This window comes from Episyrphus balteatus, chromosome 2, assembly GCF_945859705.1.
Source record: "Episyrphus balteatus chromosome 2, idEpiBalt1.1, whole genome shotgun sequence".
NCBI classification, from domain to species: Eukaryota; Metazoa; Arthropoda; class Insecta; order Diptera; family Syrphidae; genus Episyrphus; species Episyrphus balteatus.
The window spans coordinates 130,819,778-130,841,782 of record NC_079135.1 but is presented as its reverse complement, the minus strand read 5'-3'; the positions used below and the strand labels follow the sequence as shown (position 1 = coordinate 130,841,782).

General features: G+C 30.7%; 1 protein-coding gene across 2 annotated transcripts in view; it reads left to right on the top strand.

The window, feature by feature from the left end:
• LOC129908168 (putative uncharacterized protein DDB_G0289263) overlaps window positions 1–22,005 on the top strand; it is a 73,816-nt gene that overhangs the window by 30,083 nt on the left and 21,728 nt on the right. Inside the window, exon 2 of one of the 2 annotated variants that reach the window (XM_055984500.1) lies at window positions 8,331–8,365. The gene's annotated coding sequence lies outside the window, so the exon portion shown is untranslated. Of the gene's footprint in view, window positions 1–8,330; window positions 8,366–12,733; window positions 13,766–22,005 lie in introns of those variants that run through there. The other variant, XM_055984501.1, reaches the window with a different exon arrangement.

Sequence of the window (22,005 nt, the reverse complement as noted above, 5' to 3'; positions counted from 1 at the left end):
CTATCCTATATAAAAGTGCCATCAGTATAGTATTGTTGGAGCTTGTTTCGTGCCATGCCGATGCCACAGCAATAAAGCTGTGCTGCTACAACAATTGAAATACTTCTGGTGTAGGTCAACCTCAAATCTATATATATGACATAGTCGAAACACGCGTTACACCCTTCCTACTAACTTGAGGCAAAAACACAAACACACGTTTCTCCCTTTCTCCCAAATATACTTGGAGGAAAAACATCACAAACACTTACTGTACAATGTTGTATAGAAAAAATTGTCCAAAGTGTTTTTTATTCAGTTATAAATTTTGTTTAAATTGACCTCTGTCATAAAAAAAAAAACATACACGGCAACAATATTTTCTTTGAGTGTTGGATGCTTTCATTTTCAAGAGGTTAAAGCGTCAATTATACTTGTTTAGACAGAACTAAAATTGGAGGAAGCAGTCGGAAACAAGTGTCAAAATCCTACGACAAGTTTCTTTACGAAACGTCAAAAGCAAGTGCTGTTGCGAGCACTGCCAAATTGTAGCGCCACCTTCCCATCATAGTTCTGGATCTAGAAAAATTGTCTGTGACTGTGTAAGAAACAAACTTAGAAATTTAACTTAAATAAGAAAAAACTTTTAAAGATTAATATAAAGGTGTTGGCAACCATTTTTATTATTTAAAAAAATGAGTGCGTCCAGTACGAAGAACTAAATAAAATCTTTAAGAAGATTTACTTGAGAATAATTATAGCTAAATAACTAAAAATTTAAGGCCAAAGTTAATTGTATGAACAAAATTCAACACCCGAACGTTGACGTTCCAGTTTGTAATTTTTTCATACAATTACTCTTACCGCTGCCGCATTTCTTTTCGGTGTGGTCATTCCTTTAAATTTTGTTTGATAGTTCTTATTATTTGAAGGAGATTAATGGTCTGTTCACATTTTACTTATAAACAATCAAGGATTATTCCAGCTGATAAATCATCAAAATATATTTTGTTCATTATAAATTCGAGGGACCAGTGAGATCCATCGACAAACTATACCAAGACTGGAAACTTTCGTACGTCTTACCCCCCAAAACCCTTTTGTGTACAGTGTTGTCTGTGAATATATGTGAAAGCCACCACGTTGGTAAATGACGTTAACACGCACACATTTATGGATTCACGACATTCACCACACCTCCAACACGAACACAACGATATATTGAGGACATTCACCACACCTCGCAGCTTGTAGGCAAACGTCATTAGGCCGCTCAGTTTCCAGTCTTGGTATTTTTTGTTTATGGTGAGATCTCTATACAAAAGAGATAGGAAGATAAGATTTACTATTAGTACTGTTATACAAACGAACTTAAATTTAGGAAAATGTGGACAGGATAGAATGAAAGTAGTTTAATGATCGCTGTAGCATGACATTTAATAGCTTGTTTGACAGCCCCTTCTCTAATCATTAGTCTTAAACTGCTAAAGATCAAGATAAAAGCTTGGTAAAGATCTTCAAGATGTGACGTTGAAACAGTTTGAGCTTCTTCTGTTGTTTGAAGCTGCTTGTAACTAGAAGCCGCGTGCGTTTACACATGCGTTTTTTTTTTGACACAAGAAACAGGTATTGAATTCTACAGCAATCATACAAAAGTTCAATCAACTGATGAATGAAAAATTTGTGTACCGAGGTTAAGAAGCCGAACATTCAAAGCACGAAACCGGCTTGTCTCGTTAAAATTCGACACCAAACTGATATTTGAGATTAGATTAAGCTTATTTTTGGTCGATTCGATCATATCTGGTTTACTTATATTACTATGTATCAATTGGCTGTGAATTGTATGAACACAAAGTGTAGTTCCTATATTCAACTACAACACTCTTGCTGTATAGGTAATATAGTGCAGTAAGTGGCTCTAGTCCTAAGTTAAGTTTTTTAGGGGCCGGTTATAGCGATCAGGAAAATGAATCAGGAAAAATTTTCAAATAAATTGTTTGTGATTTTTTTCAATTCAATTTGAAACACAAATGATATACCAATCGATTATAAATGACTCAAAGAATTTTTTTTCGAAAAGAAAATTTACAATGGTACAGTTTTTTGTTTGCTTAAAATTGTATTTATTTGTTTTCCTGATGCAAATTCATTTTTCGTGCCAGCTGATTGACATTTGAAACAAAATGAAACAAATTGTTCCCCTGAAGTGTTTCAATTTTGTCCTGTTCCAATGCATAGGAACATTTTTACTTGCGATATAGGTACTATATATCAAGTTATGTATTCGTACAAAAAAAAAAAAGTTGAGATAACATTTTTCCATGACATTACGATGGTAGACAATGCCAAAAAAGTGGGTCCCGGAAGTCCGTCTGTCTGTCAGTCTGTCTGTCTGTATACGAACCTACAGCCTAAACGGATGGACCGATTTATGTCAAACTTGGTATGTAGCGTTATTTGGCGACTCTCCAGAGGGGTTTTTGGAATTAATTTTTTTGGACCAAAAATAACGGTACTTGTTAAATTGAAATATCTCGAAAACGGCTCCAACGATTTTGTTTAAAAAATTCAAATGATAGTTTTAAACTAAGGTCTATCTTTTAATGAAAAATTTTTTTTTTTGAAAATCATTATTAACGGTACCTGCCATAGAACCGTTTTTTTTTTCAAATCCGATTATCTCCGAAACTGCTTATTCGATTTCAACGAAACTTTTTGTGAAGAAACATTTCTATAATTTAAATATAAACCAAGAATAAAATTTTCAAAAAATTAATTTTTCGATTTTCAAAAAAATTTTGAAAATTTTTTTTTGAAAAATCAAATTTTCGAAAACGGGACATTGAATTTTTTTGAAATTTTGTTTTAAGATGCCGATTAGTGATTTCTACAAAATGGCATACCAATTTTATTTTAAAACTTTTTTTCCAAAAAATTATTTATAAAAAATTAGTTTTTTAAAAAACGGCTCTAACGATTTTGAAAATTTTTTTTCTAAAAATGCATCTTAATATATCAGTCAAAACTGCATACTTGTTTTGGAGGGCAATTTGATTTCAGATTTCATTTTATTTTTTTTTTTAAAACGAATTTTATTTTTTTTTCCAAATTTCTATATAAAAAGTCTTAAAAATTTAAGCAACTTTAACTCTAAGAGCAAGTTCGTGCGACCCAGTCGTGCATTTTTTTGGTGTGTATTTCAATCAGGAAAAGAAGAGTGTAGGTAGATTTTGTGTGTGTAAACTGACGTAAGTTTTCCTGATCTCTATAAACGAACATCAGGAAAAAATATTCAATTTCATACTGTTTCTTTTTTCCTGATGCATTTTCCTGATCACTATAACCGCCACATTAGTGTAGTAGGAACGTAGTGGGAAATGTAAAGAAAGAAATGTAAATGGATCATTTTTAAGATTGGTATTTTGATAGTTTTGGGGTGAAGATTTCCTCAAAATGACCTCCAAACGGGAGGTGCTTTTCTTCACTTTATTCATACTTTACCGTTTCTAAAATGTTTATCCAAATTTTCTACACAGCACTGTGTGTTCATGTATAATAATTGTATACACACCAACTCAACCCCCGTAGCCTCCCCATAGTCCTCCATGTTATATTCGTTGTTGTAAAGAATGAATTACAACCTCTTAGCTTTTGTTTTATAAATGGATCTAGTGAGGCTAGCTCTGTCATCTGAGTCGCTCTCTGTCATGTTGGTCTGCTGCCGCATCACCACCACCTCCACCGACCGACCAGTCGGCTGACTGGGTGCTTCAGCTATTTTTTCCACAAAACAAAAAAAAAAAAGAACAAAAACAAGAAAAAAAACATACGGTGTGACGACGACGCAAAACACAATAGGCCGGAGGTGGAATTATTTCCCTCTTCTCCATTCACATTGTGTGTTGAACCATGTTGTTATATGTGGCTTTGTTCTTCGCTAGGCCATTGTTTCTACAAAAAGGTTCCTATATCCAACCTACCTACATGGGGCGGCAGCGGCAATGGATAAGGAAAACTAAAAACTCTCTGTGTTGGGAAAGTTGATACCCTGCGTAATCATTCATCCAGTTTTGTGTTGTTGTTGGTGATATGGTGGCAACTTCTAACGGTACGATGCCTTGAATGGCACAAAGGCCATTCTCTCTCTATCTCTTTGTGTGCTTCGAACCGAGGTGTCTTTTCAGCTGATGGAATTTTTGCTTTGTTTAAATTATTAGCTCATTGAGGAGTGTGATTCTTGTTAATTAGGGTTCAATCAAGTAACTTTCTAGCTACATAACATATCCCTTGAACTTTACAAAAAACACAACCCAACATCATCATCAGCAAAAAGCCCTTTGATTTATTTTTAAATAAAATCGTCCTTGAGGAGAGAGCACACGATATCTCTCCTATTTCTATATTGTTGGTATATATAAAAGGGATGTGAAAGGTGTTTTCCTTGTTTGTTTTTTTTTAGTTCATAAAACACCCGCTTCAGCCCACAAGCCACCACCTCAAGCCTTCAAAGCCGGCTAATGACTAACACTTTGGCTCCTTGTAGGTACCTAGAACAACGCCAACGCAGAAAAAGGGTGGCTCCGTAATAAGGTTGCCTGCCACGTTCCATCGTCGTCGTCGTCGTCGTCTTCAAACGACCTTCATTCTATCCATGACTGTTGAATTGTGCAATGTTGAAAGCTTTTTTTTGTAGTTGTTGTTGTTTTGTGATAGAAATAACAACCCTTACTCAACACACTCAGTTCTATGGAATTGAAATTCCTGGACAGACGACGACGACAACGAGTCTTGGCTAAGAGGGTAGAGGAATGTACCTATACTCGTCGTCGTACATAGGAAAACAGCGATAACAAACGATATTAATGCTTTTTTCATTCAGAATTTTGCTTCTGAGGGGTGATTGTGGTGGAGAGAGTTTTCTATACATGTAAACAAACACATGCTCAAATTATATTAAAATGTATATCGAATTTTTTTAGCAATACGATTGGGGTATATAGACTTTTTTTTTGTATTTTAGAGACCAAGACCAGATACTTACCTACCGCACACAATCACACTTGAACGCTCCAAAGTATGAAGATAAAATAATAAAAAAAAAAAAAGTTTGGTTACCTACCTACTTAATATTTATTCTTTGTCTGTCTGTAAATTGTGACAAAATGACACTGAGAAATATATTTTGATAAAAAAAAACTTTTTTTTTATGAATTAGTGATAATGGTTATTTAAGTTTTTTTGATCTTAGGTTAATAAGATTTAAGATTTTTGGAGACTAAAAATAGTGTTCAGAGAACTACTATTCATTAAATTTGATCCAAAATAATTTTATTTTTTTTAATTAATTTCGAGTAATAACATTTCGAGGGTTAAGAAGTCTAAATGGACAATAGCCATTCAAACTGGACTTACTTTTTTGTTCATATTGAAAAAAAAAAACATCAAAATCAAAATTTCAAAATCATTTTGACATGAAACTTGTTTTTCTTACTTTTATACTAATAGGACTAATAAAAAATTCAATTTTTTTGCCTAATTTGGAAGCCATTTTCTTAAAAATAGAGATACAGAATTTCGGATTCTCTAAAATAAAAACAATAAAGCCATTTCCGAAATTCAATCACGAGCTGTGATTTTTAACGTGTGAATAAAAATCACAATCACTACAAATGAATAGTTCATAGATAAACTGTGATTTGATTAGCTTAAACGTGAGTTGATTATTCATTTTACACGGGAAACCGACGAAGTTACGAATACCAGAGTTACGGGCGACAGAGTTACGAGCGTCAAAGTTACGCGAAACCGAAGTTACGAAAAATTAGAGTTACGAATTCTTAAGTTATGTTAAGCTATGACATGTGATTTTTGGGTTGGCAACAATTGCGAGGAACGATATGGAATTATGGAAATACAAACAAGAGATTAACATTTTTCTCATTGGTCAGAACTAAATGAGTAAAGCGAAAATGGGTGTTATTTAATGTTGTAAAATTTTGATTGGATAGGTCATCCTTATTGCAATTGTCAGGTATTTATTGATGATAAATACTGAAAGTCGTTGTCTTTTTAAACTCAATTATTAAATTTTAATATACATCAACTATAGTTGACAATAGCAATTGGGGTGACAATCTTCTAACGAACCAAAAAAAAAAACATAAATATGACACAAAAGACCTGCCCATATGGCAAATATATAGGTATATTCGAATTCTTTTTACTAGGTGGGGTTTTTGTTTGATTTTTAACTTATCCTGTGTCAAATAAATAAACAAGGAATGGGGTTGTTTTTTGCATAAAAAGATTAAACCACACCCATTTTCGTTAAAATCTATTAAAATAACCAATGAGAATCGATATTCTCTTATTTATGTTTCCATAATTCCATATCATTCCTCGCAATTGTTGCTAAACCCAAAAATCACATGTCATAGCTTAACATAACTTTAGAATTCGTAACTCTAGTTTTTCGTAACTTCGGTTTCGCGTAACTTTGACGGCCGTAACTCTGTCGCGCGTAACTTTGTTATTCGTAACTCCGTTACCATTTCATTTTACACTACACAGTTCGCACAAATAAATCATTTCCAGCACAAGAGAAGTGCTCCAAAACTTGTTTTTTTTTTTTGGCAAAATAACAGTCCAGAAGTAATTTTCGTGAATTCTGCTCAAAATAAATCACGTTAAGGCTCTCGCAAACTAACTACCACCGACGGCTAAAAACGCTTCCGACAACGTTCTTGTATTAAAAAACACGATATTCTCCTTAAAAAATCTGGTTTTGCATCGTAAAAACCCAGAGATTTGCTGAAGAACCGCAGATTGCTCCAATTAAATCAAGGGTTTTTTCTGTAAGATTACTGCTCGCGATTAATTTCCTCAATAAAATCACGGATAACTCTTGTAAATCGCGGGTGTCTCCGCTTAAACCACGGGTTTTCCTACGGGTTTTCCTACTACTAAATTAAATAAATTGTTTCATACTTAAGTTCGCTTTATTAAACACGAATGTTTAAAAAATAATTTTTTTTTGCTGGTGTAATTTTTCTTATTATAATAAAAATAAAAATTTACATCACGGCTAAAAATTATAGTGAATTAAAAATCACATTCACAGTTTTACCTATGTGATTGAAAAATCACGACTAAGCTCATCTCTACACCAGACTTATTTTTGTGTCATTTGATTTCAGGGTGCGTCCGTCATAGAATTTAACTAACATTATTCTGAACATCAAAACACATATCAGTTCTTACATTCAAATCCACAGAACTAAAATTTAAAACCTACTTTAAGAACAAATATAATAAAATGCACGACTGGGTCTCACGAACTTGCTCTTAGAGTTAAAGTTGCTTAAATTTTTAAGACTTTTGTATAGAAATTTGAAAAAAAAAATAAAATAAAATCTGAAATCAAATTGCCCTCCAAAACAAGAATGCAGTTTTGATTGATATATTAAGATGCATTTTTAGAAAAAAAAAATTCAAAATCGTTACAGCCGTTTTTTAAAAAAACTCATTTTTTATAAATAATTTTTTGGAAAAAAAGTTTTAAAATAAAATTGGTATGCCATTTTGTAAAAATCACTAATCAGCATCTTAAAACAAAATTTCAAAAACATTCAATGTGCCGTTTTCGAAAATTTGATTTAAAAAAAAAAAATTTCAAAATTTTTTTAAAAATCTAAAAATTATTTTTTTGAAAATTTTATTTTTGGTTTATATTTAAATTATAGAAATGCTTCTTCACAAAAAGTTTCGTTAAAACTGAACAAGAACTTTCAGAGATTTGAAAAAAACGGTTCTATGGCAGGTACCGTTAATAATGATAATGAAATTTTTCATTAGAAGATACACCTTAGCTTAAAACTAACATTTGAATTTTTTAAACAAAATCGTTGGAGCCGTTTTCGAGATATTTCAATTTTACTAAAATTGGTACATAACAAGTAACGTTATTTTTGGTCCAAAAAATGAATTCCAAAACCCCCTCTGGAGAGTCGCCAAATTACGCTGCATACCAAGTTTGACATTAATCGGTCCATCCGTTTAGGCTGTAGGTCCTTATACAAACAGACAGACGGACTTCCGGGACCCACTTTTTTGGGATTCTCTACCATCGTAATGCCATGGAAAAATGTTATCTCAACTTTTTTTTTTTTGTACGAATGCATAACTTGATAATAGTGCCTATATCGCAAGTAAAAAAGTACAATATAGGTCCGAACCAAAAACAATTATGAATCCAATTCCCACAGTTAATTAATTTTAATAAGTTAGATCCACCTCAAAATTTAATTACATATGTTTTTAATTTGCCATTTTTTTTCTTGTATTTTCAGAACAATTGAATGGATTATTCCGAAATACTGTTCGAGTAAGTAGACTTAATTTTTTTTTTATTTTGAATAATTTTATATTGTTGTAAGTATACCTAAATTAAATAGGTAAAAAGTAATCAGAGTGGGTTTTTTTTTAAACGAAATATCGCCCATTGTGGAAATATCCATTATTATTTAAATGAATTCTTTTCGATTGCATGTCACTTCATAGCAATTCAGTCAAGTTTTTTTTTTCTGACTCAATTGTAAATTTTATTTTATCAATCAGGTTTCTTCAGCGAACTTCCCCTGAAACAAAACCTCAATAATTTAATTTAATTACTCTCATAGAAATACCTACCAATGATGTATGTTATTTATAGACTTTCTGTCTCTATAAATGGAGGGCAAAGAAAAATAATAATTTACAATGAGATTAAAATTTGATTATATGCAAGAAGATATACAAAATATTTAAGACCTCTTTTTTGTGTATTTTAAGCTGGAAATGTTTATTTGCAAATAAATATGGATTTAAAGTAGTTTATTGAGTTTATTCTAAAATTAATGTGAAAAAAGTCAAGAAAATGAGGAGAGAAAAAATATTATTTTTTCAATACTTCAGCTTATAAAATAGACATTTTGTAACTTAAACTAAACATGTTTCAAAAAAAAAAAAAAAATCAATTTAGATTTTTCAAAACTGGCCCTGAAAATCTGCGCTAAGGAAATAGTTTTTTTTTTAATATTCCAACTTTCTTCTCAAGGTAACTTTAAATACACTTATCCATATACTGCAGTATATTTTTTCTTATTTTTGAAAATTGGTAAATTGTTTGAGTTTTTGTGGGCATTAACAGATGTGGCTCCTGGATCCACTTAAAACTAAAGTTAAATCTTAAAAGTGATACAAAACACATTTCTGAATTATTTTTTTATTTGGCTACGACCAGAAAATTTTAAGTTTATTATTTTTAAAATAATTACGTGACTTTTGGGATTTTACGTAAGTTTTTCATAATTTTTAACGGACGGTTAAAATTTGTTTAAAAAAAAAATTACGTATACACCATAGTGACCCGTTTGACTGAAAACTTCTTTAACTATGAACTTTTTGGGAAAATTTGAAATCCTTCTTATTGAATATAGCTTTAAACAAACATTGCTCATATATAGGTCAATTATATACAAATATAAATAGTTACATATCAACAAAACTCATAATTTTCTTGTCCTAAAAACTCTTTTATATTTCGAACCGTGTATTTTGGATGATTCCTTTATAATAGACAAATAAATAACAAAAAAAAAACAAAAAAAAAAAAACATTATGATTGACATTCGAAAACACCCGGGTGCTGTGTATTATGTACTCGTAGTGTATAACGTAAAATGTGTATAACATAAACCCACCAGTTAAGCATACTAAAAAGAACTAAAAGCAACAAAAGCATAAACATTACTGATTCCGTACACACTATATATTTTTTAACTTTAGCCCAAATAATATAAACGAAATTAATTATTATATTGTGCTTTTTTTTCATGAATATAGTCGAATATACAAATAGATATATGAATACTTTTAACATCAACAGCAACACCCAGCATTATTTACAAATCCATTCAATGTTACCCTGTTGTTGCCACTATGCCGCAGTCGCCATCTATACTATAGTGGCAGCTGGCAGAGCCAGAGCCTAGCAGCTTAACTAATTCCACTACTATAGTCGGTCTCTCATAAAAGCGCTGCCAGTCAGCCTGCTGTTATTTTGGCCTCTCCCGAGATACCGAAAGACGATGATGACGGTGTTGGCAACCAACGACAACGACGACGACTACGACCGACGAGAACCCAATGACAGTGGGTTGTTTGTATACTTGTAGTGTAAACGGTGTGATGGGAGTTATCACACAGAAGGAGAGAGGCAGGAGAACCACAGAGTTTAAGTTTTGTGTAGAATAGAAAATACAAGAGAATTCATGGCTGGATTTTTTTTGTATGAGAATTTTTTAAGTAGGAAGCTTAAGTTAAAAATTGATAAAAATTCATAATGCACTGGATTAATGATTTTTCACTCTATTGAATACTTAGAAAAGCAACCTATACCATTAAATTAATTTTTAAATGGTTTTTGTTAAAATTGGTACACTATGGTGTATACGTAACCTTTTTTCAATGGTTTTTCTTAATTCCATAAAAATGGTTTTAAACTTGCTCGAAGTTGCAAAAGTCATTAAGTTAAATGGATATTATATTTTGATACTATTACTGAGATTATATAGCTTAGAAACTCATTTTTTTTTTCTTTTCAAAGAAAATCTCATTTTGAACTAAAAGTTAAGGAAAATTGGACGAAAAGGAGCAAGGTTTAATTGCTAAGTGCATATTCAAGCATTGTATCTGCTTTCAATCATCTTTTTAAAGTGTCTCAAGCTGCTTTTCAACAGTTGAAAAGGTTTTTAAACGATTTATCATCATGTTTTTTAGGCTTATCAACGATGTGTTCAAGCTTTTGAATAATATTTCAAGAGTGTTTCCGTTGGTTTATCAGTTTATCTACAGTTTTTATAGTGTTTATTGTTTATAATAAACTAATTAACAATATTTCCGCTGGTTAATCAAAAACTTTAAACCGACTTATCAAAAGTATATCCTTACTTATCAGATATCTTAACGACAATATTTCCGCTGGCTTATCAACAATTTTTAACGGACTTATCAAAAGTATATCCTCGCTAATGTACAATCAACTTATCATTTGTTTTTAATCGGGTTATTAACTGTTATTTTACTGGCTTACCTACTCCTGTTAACCAAGTTATTAATAGATTTTTTTTTTTTAATAAAATTGACTTATCATAAGAGCTGCCACTGTCTAATCAAAGGTTTATTAATAGGTTATTATCATTAGTAAAATCACTAGAATGTCAACACCTTTAAAACCTATTTCAGTGTTTTCTTTGTCTTTTTAACACCTTCTCTGGCTAATTAACAGCCTATCAAATGACTTAACAATAATTTTTTATCAACTTATTAACAGTGTTTGTGAGAGTATTTGCGCTGGATTATCAATGTCTTTTAACAAGCTTAACAATAGTTGCCAGCTTATCAACAGTTTTGTACTAAAGTTTGTAATAGTTTTTCTCGATACTTCACTCATATATCCACTCAATATCCATAGCCGTCCCTAGATGGATTAGAAACGGATTTCGAATAACTTATCAATTGTTTTTAATCGGTTTATCAACAACAGTCATTTTAGCTTATCAATATTTTTTCTATACGGTTCTTAATCGGCTTATCAACAGCTTTTAAAGAACTTATCAAAAGTATATTCTTGGCATACCGAAAGCCTTACAAACGGGTTTCTAATGACTTATCAATGATCCAATTCGATCCATCTTGCTTATCAAAAGCTCTTTTAAGGCCTTTTCATAAGCTCTAAGCCAGCTTATTAAAAGTGTATTTCCAATTTCCTATCAATGGCTTCACAACCAATTTATCAACAATTTTGACTGACTTATCAATTATGTTTTAATTAACTTATCAAAAACTTTTGAATATCTTTGCTACAGTTTTTTCTCTGGATTATAACTGGCTTTCAAGAAGCTTATCTAGAATGTTACCACTAGCATTTCGACATTTATTTGAACACTTATTATTTGGCATTTTGGCAAATATTTACAAACTTATCAAAAATATTTCCATTGGTATACCAAAAGCATTGAATGACTTATCAATGATTACAACAACACGCTTAAAAATGACATTTGATAGACTAATCAAAAGTGTTCTTATTTGCTGTATTTTTTTCTGAAATATCAAGCTTATCAACAACATTTTACTGATTATCACAACTTATCACCAACTTATCAATAGTATGTCCATTTACTTATCATTTTTTTAAACTTGGCGCTAAAAAACTCCAAATCCAACCCTGAGTGTCGAGAGATTTCTGCGAGTCTTCGTCATGTTGTGGGTGAGCCAGCCCAGCATGTATAAAAGAGATGCGATAATGGAGCAGAGGCAAAGAGAAGGCTTGACAGCGCACCTCCTCTTAACCAGCCACGGAACTGGTTGGTATCCTACTCAAGTCCTCCCCAAGTTCGTTTGTAATGTGTAATATAGTATATCACGTGTACTCTACTAGTAGATATACTATACAACCAACGAAACATTACGTCTCGTCGTTGTAACGAACAGAGAAGAGATAGCGCGAGGTAAATACTACACACCATCCAGTTTAATGCTTGTTCCATAGAGATATCTACTCTACTCTCGCCTCGAAAAACACACAGAGTATAGAGTATTTCCCGATGTTGTTGCTGTTGCTGCTGTGTTGTTTTTGTTGTTTTTATTGTTGTTGTTGTTGTTTTTTTTGGTTTTGTTTGATTCTGTGTTTTTTTTTTTTTTGCTTTTACTCGTTCGTCTTTTCCTTTTCAATTCAATAAAAAAGCTCCTCGTGTACAAATCTCATTCGGCTACGGTACTCTATGCCAACCGCACCGCCCGATCTCTCTCTCGATTATAAGTTTATAATAAAATACGGGTGCACACACGGGATTCTACAGAATTATTTTCATTGTTTTTTTTTTCTTTTTTGCTTTGTTGTTGTTGGTTTTTGTTCGAAAAAAATGTGTTACTACAATCGAATGTCAGTCAAAGTGACACGCCGACGAACTGTCACACTGGCCTTTAACAATTAAACACTAAAAATAATTGATAAATTTATTATTTCATGTTGTTGGTGTTGTGGGTGTTGTAGGTGGTACAATTACTTTACAATGGTGTTGTATAGTGTTTTTGGAGAACTACACATTATGTAATTTTTTTTTTCAACACTCTTTCGATCGGTTTTTCGAAAGATATTACAAATTTTTCGAAAAAAGAAACGAACAAAAAAAAATATAATTCAATCTTAATCAGTTTCTAGAACGAGAGTGTTGTAACTATGTGTGAGTGTTTGTGAGTGTTGTGTGTGTGTGTGTTCAACACAAACAAACAAATAATCAGGATTTTACACACAAAATCTCTGACAAAGGAAAACGGAAAACTTTCGTTCAAGGCCATTTCACCGACATAGTATGAGAGGGTGGGCCACCATCAGCACCAGCCAGCCATCATTGCCAGCCAACAAATGAGAGAGAGAAAGAGAGAGAGAGAATAACAACAACAAACTAAATTTTATGTCAAATCAAGTGCAAGATAGTTTTTACTCTCGCCGTGTTGTCTCCCCAAAAAAATAAAAAAAAACATTTAAACGCACAAATAAAAACAATGTCCCCCCAACAATAGAGATATACTGTATTCTGGTGGTGTTTTAAAAGAACTACAAAGATGAATGGAGTTTATCACTCTCTCACGTAAACAACAACTGTCATCTGTCACAATTGCTATCTGTCAAAATGTCGATTTGATTAAAAACACTTTTTTGCATACATATTTCCCAAAGGTAGGTGCAAGTTATTATTTCCTTATCTTCTTGTCTCTCTTTTTTTATTTTATTTTTTACATTTGTGTGTGTATTTTCACACTCACATAGAATTAAGTTTAAATAAAAGGGAAAACAAAAATTAAAAAAAAAAATAAAAAGTTTACTTGAGCAATTAGCTTTTATGGGGTGAAAAGCTGAATGAATTTGAAGCTAGACATGTTTGATGGCTAAAGGCTAGCTCCCCCAACCATCAAAAGGGGCGGGGGAGAGGGTTGATAAAGTGTTAGCATTTATACATACATATATAAGCTTCTCTAACTGCTGATACTATGAATGACAGTTTATTATATACGAAGAGAATGTGTGTCGGTATTTTTTTTTTTCATCATCTGTCAAAAAAAAAGGCTTACATTACCTCATTAAGAGAGAGCTTCGTGTCGTGTGTTGTCTGTGGAAATAGAAATACCATATGATAGGGTACCTTAACTCGTAGATAAGATACAATATCTATAGCAAAAGGAGGGGTCAAGCTATTCTGTCGATGGTTTTTTATTTATTTTTCTTATTTTTTTTTCATAGATACCTACTTCTCGTTATTTCTCCATTAACTTCTTCTAATTGATATCATTTTACAATAACTCATCAATTCTTGAGAATTAATGGATTTTTGTAGGTACATATGTATATATGTAGTATGAAGAAGAAGAAACATGCAGTATGTTCGTATGTTACTTTTTTATATGTAATTTTGGTTTGTATAAGGTTGCAAAATATAATTTTGTATATTCTCAGTTACTGTGCTAAATAAACAGAACACGATTCTCTGTGTTATGTGCATATGTTTGATTTTGTTGAATAAAAAAAAAAAATAAATAAAGAGAAGTGAAGAAAACATGAAGAAAATAAAATACACAACAGAATAAAACAACAACAACAACAACTACAACAACAAAAATTATTGCAAACGAATCTAATTTAAATTTCTATATATAGATATCAATTTTGCTGTGACGTAAATATTTGTTTGTAGGTATGTTTGTACATTCTTATAGTATACAGAGTGTAGGTAGAGTATTATAGATTATGTTATAATTGGCAAATTGGTAGTGAGTACTTAAATTATTATACACAGAATGTTGCAAATACAAATCAGGTATAGACTATTTAATTCTTGGTATAGATATTGATAGTAATTTAATAGGTACATATTTTCATACCTGGTATTCTGGTGTTGAAAAAAAAAAATTATTTTTTATGCTAAACGATTTATTTGTATTTTGTATAAAATGTAAAAAAATTAATTGATGCTATGAAACGTTTGAGCTGAAGAAGCTTTTTAGGTTTTTTTCAAAGTGATTCTAGGCGTGTTCTTTAGACAACTAATAATTTGGAGTAATAAATCGAAGTAGTAATAAATTATAAGATAGAACAATAACGTTGCATTTTATTTTAGAAGAATAATTTTTGTGCAAATGACAAAAGTTCATACAGACGAGATGTGAACTAAATGAATTCTTTAGTATATTTTATTAATTTTTAAGAAAATCAAACTCTCAAATTTAATACAATTCTTTATTCCTTGCTGTTTAATAACACTGGTCTGAAAAATTTAACTTTTTTTTCCTCCTTCAAATAATTTTTTAATATTATGAAAGATAAGACTTTCCTGAATCTAAATCTGGGGTCGAATTACGGCATACGTTCGTTATCGTATCGTTGCTATGTGTCCCTATCTTTTTCTACTAAATAAATAGAGACAGAAATAATCAAAACGTTAACGTATGATCGTAATCGTGTGCTGTAATTCGACCCCTGTGGTTTCAGAAAAATTCTATCAGGTATCAATTTTGTAAAAATGATTTTTGAAAAATGTGGGTAGTTTCTAAAAAATCACCCTTTTAGATTCATTTGAACTTTTATAAAATTAAAACTATTCGTCGCATTGAGCTCAAATTTGGATGAATTATTCCTCATAATATGACCTATCGATTGGCACTTTTACATTAATGTTTACTCATATTTTAAAATACTGATTGACAAAATAAGTAGAAATATCGAAATCCTTCACTTTTTAGTAAATCCTACATGAACAAAAAAACAACTTAATTAAGGAAAATGTAAAATATCAATGCCCATTATATTTAAAAAGTCAAATATGTAAAGAAAACCGTAATAAAATACATTAAACAAAATTTGTACGTGTTTTGTAATTTTATATACTATTTTTCTATTCAGAAATATCTTATTTGTAATAAACCATTCGATAAACTGCCTTGTAAAGCTTCAGATTTGTTTCTCCTAGAAACAAAAGTATAATTTTCTTATAGTTTTTGATATGCTGAGTTAGAATCCGAAGTCAAAAAAAGTCTATCACGTCAGAATTTTGAAATATTCGCATTAAAGTATCACAAAATCAAGTTTTTTTTTTTAGAAAATCTCAAAAAAAAAAACTACTATATCTCAAAAACCAGAGCTGACCGAAATTTTTTGAGTTCGGATTCAAAATCACCACACTAAAGTCCGTTAGAAAAGTGTACTTTTGTTCTAAGGAGAAAGATATATTAGTTTTTAAAGATCAGTTTCTTTATGGTAAGATGTGCCAAACCTACTAAACTTACTTAAATTGAAATATCTCTGTGAAGAAAACAGATATTGAGAAGATTTAAACTGAATTTAAAAGAAAAAAATAAGTTCTTTCATAAAATGTTACAATTTTAATTGAAAGAGATTACATTATGCCAAAATATTTCTTTGAAAACAGCAAAAAAATGGGTTTTTGAGATTTTCTAACGAGAATATCTTAAAAAACGTGACGTGCTAGGTTAATTCTGACCTAGGATTCGGAATCAGCATACAAAAATCAAAAGTATAGTTTTATTTAAAGGAGGCTTTCCTTGCAGACCAGTGTAATTAATGAAGTTCATTGAAAAATATTTTAATCTATTAGAATTTTTATTTAGGTATACCCACATTTTCAAATGCCATCTATCGAACTTTAAAAATGTTTGCATTAACTTTTTTTTACAATTTAAAACCTATTTTGTTCATGCTCTTTAACCTCTCATTTAACGATATTGTTTTCTCATAGTTCACTCTGGTGTATGAGTAACATTATTTTGATATTCTTTTATTATCTTAACGAAATTCTCCTTATTTTTGTTAAAATTTGTAGTGTTAGAAAAATTAAATTTGCTTAGGTACCTACTATCAATTTAAAAACTTGTAGATTTTGGAAAGAACACTGATTGTTTTATTTTTAAACTTTTTTGTTAAAATGAAAAATTATGCCCCGGCGATAAAAAAAAATAAGGTTAGGTTATAGTGTGGACCACTTCTCGACTTGTCCAACTAAAAATGTTGCTCCTATATAGTTTAACAGGAGCTTCAGTTGTGAAAGTTTTTACGAATACCGAGGTAAGCTCAGTAGTTCCAAGATTCTTTCCAAAGAAACAGCAAAACTTACCTAAACTTGAATGATCCGATCTTAAAGAAAAATAACAGCTTTCATTTTTTCTTAGTTTCATTATTGGTTAAAGTTAGTTTTTTATTTATTATTCACTTATAATAAATTAAAATTTTCCTTTTAGGACCAAAATTAACTGCACTTGCCATATGACTAAAATGGAAAAGGTTGTTTTTCTAAAAACGGCTCTTAAGATTTTTATTAAAAAAAATTCATGTAATGTTGGAAATAAGATCGTACTTTTTAAACAAAAAAATTACTTTTTGAACCGTTATAAACAGTACTTGCCATAGAACCGTTTTCTTGAAGTTTGACTTTCTCGTAAACGACACGATCGATTTCAATGAAAATTTTTGTTAAAATCGTTTTAGTAACTCTTATATTACAATTTAAAACAAATTATCAAAAAATTATTTTTGAATTTAAAAAAAAATGTTTGTTCCTATCTTCGTGACCTTTTTTAGATTAAATAAATTTCTTCTGAGCAGGCTATAGGTCTTAGTTTGATGATTTCAATTTTATTATAGTCTTGAAAAAGCGTGTTAACACAAGCGAAACGTCGACAAAAGTATAGAAAATCATAAAAATGAGACCTATATCCTTCTCAGAAGAAATGTATTAAAAAAAAAGTTAAATTTATTTTGTTTTTGAAAAATAAATTTTTTGAAAACGGGTCAATGAATTTTATCGAAACTTGGTTTTAATATGTCCATTAATATTGCCCTTTAAATGGCTTACCAAATTTTGTTTTTGAAAAAATTTTTGAAAACAAAACGATTTTCAAAAAAAAAAATTTCTCAAAAATTCTCGTTGTACAAGATATGGCATACTTAGTTTGAAGGTCAAAACCTTTTAAAGGGATTTTTTTGGAACTTTTTTGATGTTACATAATTTTTAAGCTTTTTATTTTAAAATTTATTAAAAAAAATTCTGAGTTTAAAAAAAAACTTTCCAAGCACCTTTTAACATAAGAGCAAGTTCGTGCGACCCAGCCGTGCATTTTATTTTTTATGAATACCAACAAAAAAAAAATTTATTTCTTCGAAAAAAATTGAATTACGACTTTAAATCGACAATTTAATATTATTTTCAAATCAAAAGTATGATTGACAACTATTGCAAAATTAATAATGTGTATTTAAAGATCTAAAAAAGGCTTAAGCCTAAAGCAGACAATTTTTACTCAGTAGGAGTTCTTTTTGTCTCCGTTAAAGCAAAATTACTTGAGAATGTATTGTACTCGTTTTTGATAAAAAATCAAATTTTCAAGGGAGTTCGTTGTTATGTTGGTTTTATTTTGTATTTTTAAGAATTCTTCAATAATTCATTCCAGTTTTGTATTGAGTACAATACACATATTTTTGCACAGCCAAAAAAGAACACTTCTTCTTCCTTTTTCTCGGCGCTGTTATGATCTCGATGTCGAGGGGATCATAACTATCCCACGTAACTGCTTCACACTAGTGATCCGCCTGTGGGGTTCGCCGGGTTGACCTCAGAAATCGGCGGCAAGCCTCCCGGTTTTGTATTGTTCCATTTCTAAGGCCAACTGAATGCTGGTGGTTTTGCATTTGCTTGTACCAGGGCCCTATTTCACCAACTACAAGTTACAAGCACAAATTTGTAACTTGTAGATCACAAGTACAAATTTGTACAATGGAATTCTGTTTCACAAAGTACAAATAAGTAATTCACAAATTTGTGATTATCGAGAAAAAAAATTACAACTAACTTTTGAAAACCACAAGTTTGTAGAATTACCGTTTCACCAAATATATTTTTTTCTTGTAAGCAACAAGTTTATCTCACAAACTTGTAAAGCTCTTTAAAGTCTAAGCGGTGACCGTTGAGTTACTTAACTCGTAACGACAGAGGTTAAAATTGGTTTCAAATGAAAACTAAGTTGATATTGAATATGAAAAAATAGGATTGCCATTTTTAAAACTTAAGCAACCCTATTTTAAACGAAAAACTGTCAAAAAACTAATACTGTCATATCTTAGTAGTTAAATCAAATAAGAAAATTTTTTAAATTCCAAACAAAATTGTAAATATATATGTATTAAGATTTTTGTATTGCTGGATTATTCTTATATTTATTATTTTATAATGACATCCATGGATTTATAGAAGTAAAACAAAGGGTAAAATAATAAAATTGTAAAGGGTGAGGAAAATAAATAAAATAATTTAAGGAATGAAGAACTACAAATATATGAGAAAAAAACAAGCCTCTTTCATCAAAAGAGAACGAATTTTTACATACTTAAGAGGCAGGTTATAGCGATCAGGAAAATTTTTTAAATAGATATTTTGTGATGTTTTCATTCGATTTGAAACACAAATGTTATACCAATTTTTAAAGCATTTGTTTTCCATTACAAATTCAAAAAAAAAAAAAAAATATTTATTACAAATTAAAAATCGCCTTAAAAAAATATATTGCAAACAAAAAAATTTGCATTAAAAAAAATGTAATTGCAACTGAAAAATATATAAAAAATTTTTTAATCCAATTTTTTTTTTCACTATGAAATTTTTTTACTTGCAATAAACGATTTTTTTTTTATTTCAAATGTATTTTTACAACCTTGAATAATAATAATATATAGCTTTTATTAAAATAATAATAATGGCCTTCGGGTTAAAGCCATTTTAAACACTTTAATCACGCTAAATACGGTTTTTACAAACTTGTAACAAAAATGACATACGTCTTGGCTCTTGTAGAAAATTTTCACAAATAAATAGAAACTTGTAACTTTTTTTTTTTGGTGAAACAGAAACCCACAAGAAACTTGAAAGCTCACAAATTTGTTACTTGTAAAATACAAGTTTCGGTGAAACAGAAAATGGATTTTTTCACAAATTTAAAATTGTAGATTACAAGTACAATTTTGTGATCACAAGAAACTGGTGAAACAGAATTTCTCGATTTTTTCACAAATATTGTGAAAATTACTTGTAATTACAAATTTGTAAGTTGGTGAAATAGGGCCCAGGAGTTTTTAGGCCTACCTTTCTTTCTATTTCGTGTTGAAACGTTGTATGATATTGCTTTTTTGACGGGGTTCTCAGGATCTCTCCTTTGAACATGGCAATACCAACTGAGTCGGTCGTGTTCAATTTTTTGGGAGATGGTGTTTTTAACATGAAGGCTTCCTCGGATCTTCGTACTTCTAATTCTATCAAGCTTTGTTACTCCTGCTGTCATACGAAGCATCTTCATCTCAGCTGCCGTTAACTTACTCTCATACTTTTTGTACATTGTCCAACATTGTGAACCGTATGTGAGTGCTGGACGCACAACTGCGGTGTAGAGTCTTCCTTTCAGCTTAGGGGGCATTTTTCGATCACAGAAGATGGCAGAATTTTCCCGCCACTTCATCCACCCTACGCTTCCGCGATGATTGATATCGTCATCACAAGTACCTTCGTTATTTATCATAGACCCCAGATATTTAAACTTTTCACACTTGGGAAGCACTACACCATTCAAATAAATGTCAGGAATAGGCCTGTGTGGATCAGAAAATGGGCAGCATAGGTACCTATTGTGTCTTTTTCGCGCTTATGCGGTACCCACTACCTTCTAGAACATCCACCCATACATCAAGTGCTCGTTGCAGGGATATCGGGTCTTCACTTATGATGGCTCCATCGTCAGCCAAAAAAGAACACTAAAATGTATTAATTCTTTAGGTACACTAGGGTGTATACGTAATTTTTATTTTTAATTGTTAAATTATAAACATTTCCCTTAAATTAGATGAAAAAATGTTTATTGAACGAAACTTATGTCATTATAGAACGAATCATCTATTTAACCTATTTAACATGTTTATTTATGTTTAGGCAGCAAGTTAAGTGCATATCAACCAAAAAGGTTAGGGAACTCATCGTGCTCAATATCTTCGTAAATATTTCTATACAAATTCTCCTCTATCTATTCATGAGGTCAAACAAAACAAAAAAAATAACACTCTATATCTTCTGGGTATCTTCTAAATACATATCTAAAAAGCTTAAAATTAAATATTTATGATAAGCAATTATACGTAGGTACCTAAAATGTATCATACACACGAGTACACATTATTTTTACCCATTTAAAATGGAAAAAAAAATCTCTATAGAATTGCGTGGTTGTGTAGATGACAACACAATGTTCATACATAAATTTCATTTATTATAATATTCAGAATATATGAATTAAACAAAAATGAAAAAAATACAACAAAAAAAAAAAAGATTAGGTATTGCTATTTTTATAATAGCGAGTGTGTGCACATAATCGGAAAGCGACAACACAGCTTTCACCATCTAGGTGTCATTGCCAAGGCCAACAAGCTTTTTTATTTTGGGGGGACGTAAAGGCGACAAGCAAGACAATCAGATGTATAGTATAGACAATGCCGGATTTTAATAAGTTGATGTCCTAAGGCTGAAAGCATTTGATATAGTATAATTCACTGTTGGGCCGCTCCTTGTTTTTTGAACTTGAAGTGTGATAAAGCTAATTGATTGAAAATTATTTTTGTTAAGGGTAATTTAATAGTATTCGTTTTTCACAGTTCTTAGAAATTTAAATTTGTTTGAAAAATCTTTTTACTAGCTTTCGAAAGGCCAGCTGTTTATAGACGATACATTAAAATACATTAAAATCGCCCTTCGTTCATTTTCATGGTCATCCAGCTCATCCAAAAAGAACAGTATTTGATCGTCCTAGATATTTTTTGACATAAGCGTTTGCTTGTAACTCAGCATACTCCACTCTTAGAGTGACTCTTAAGTA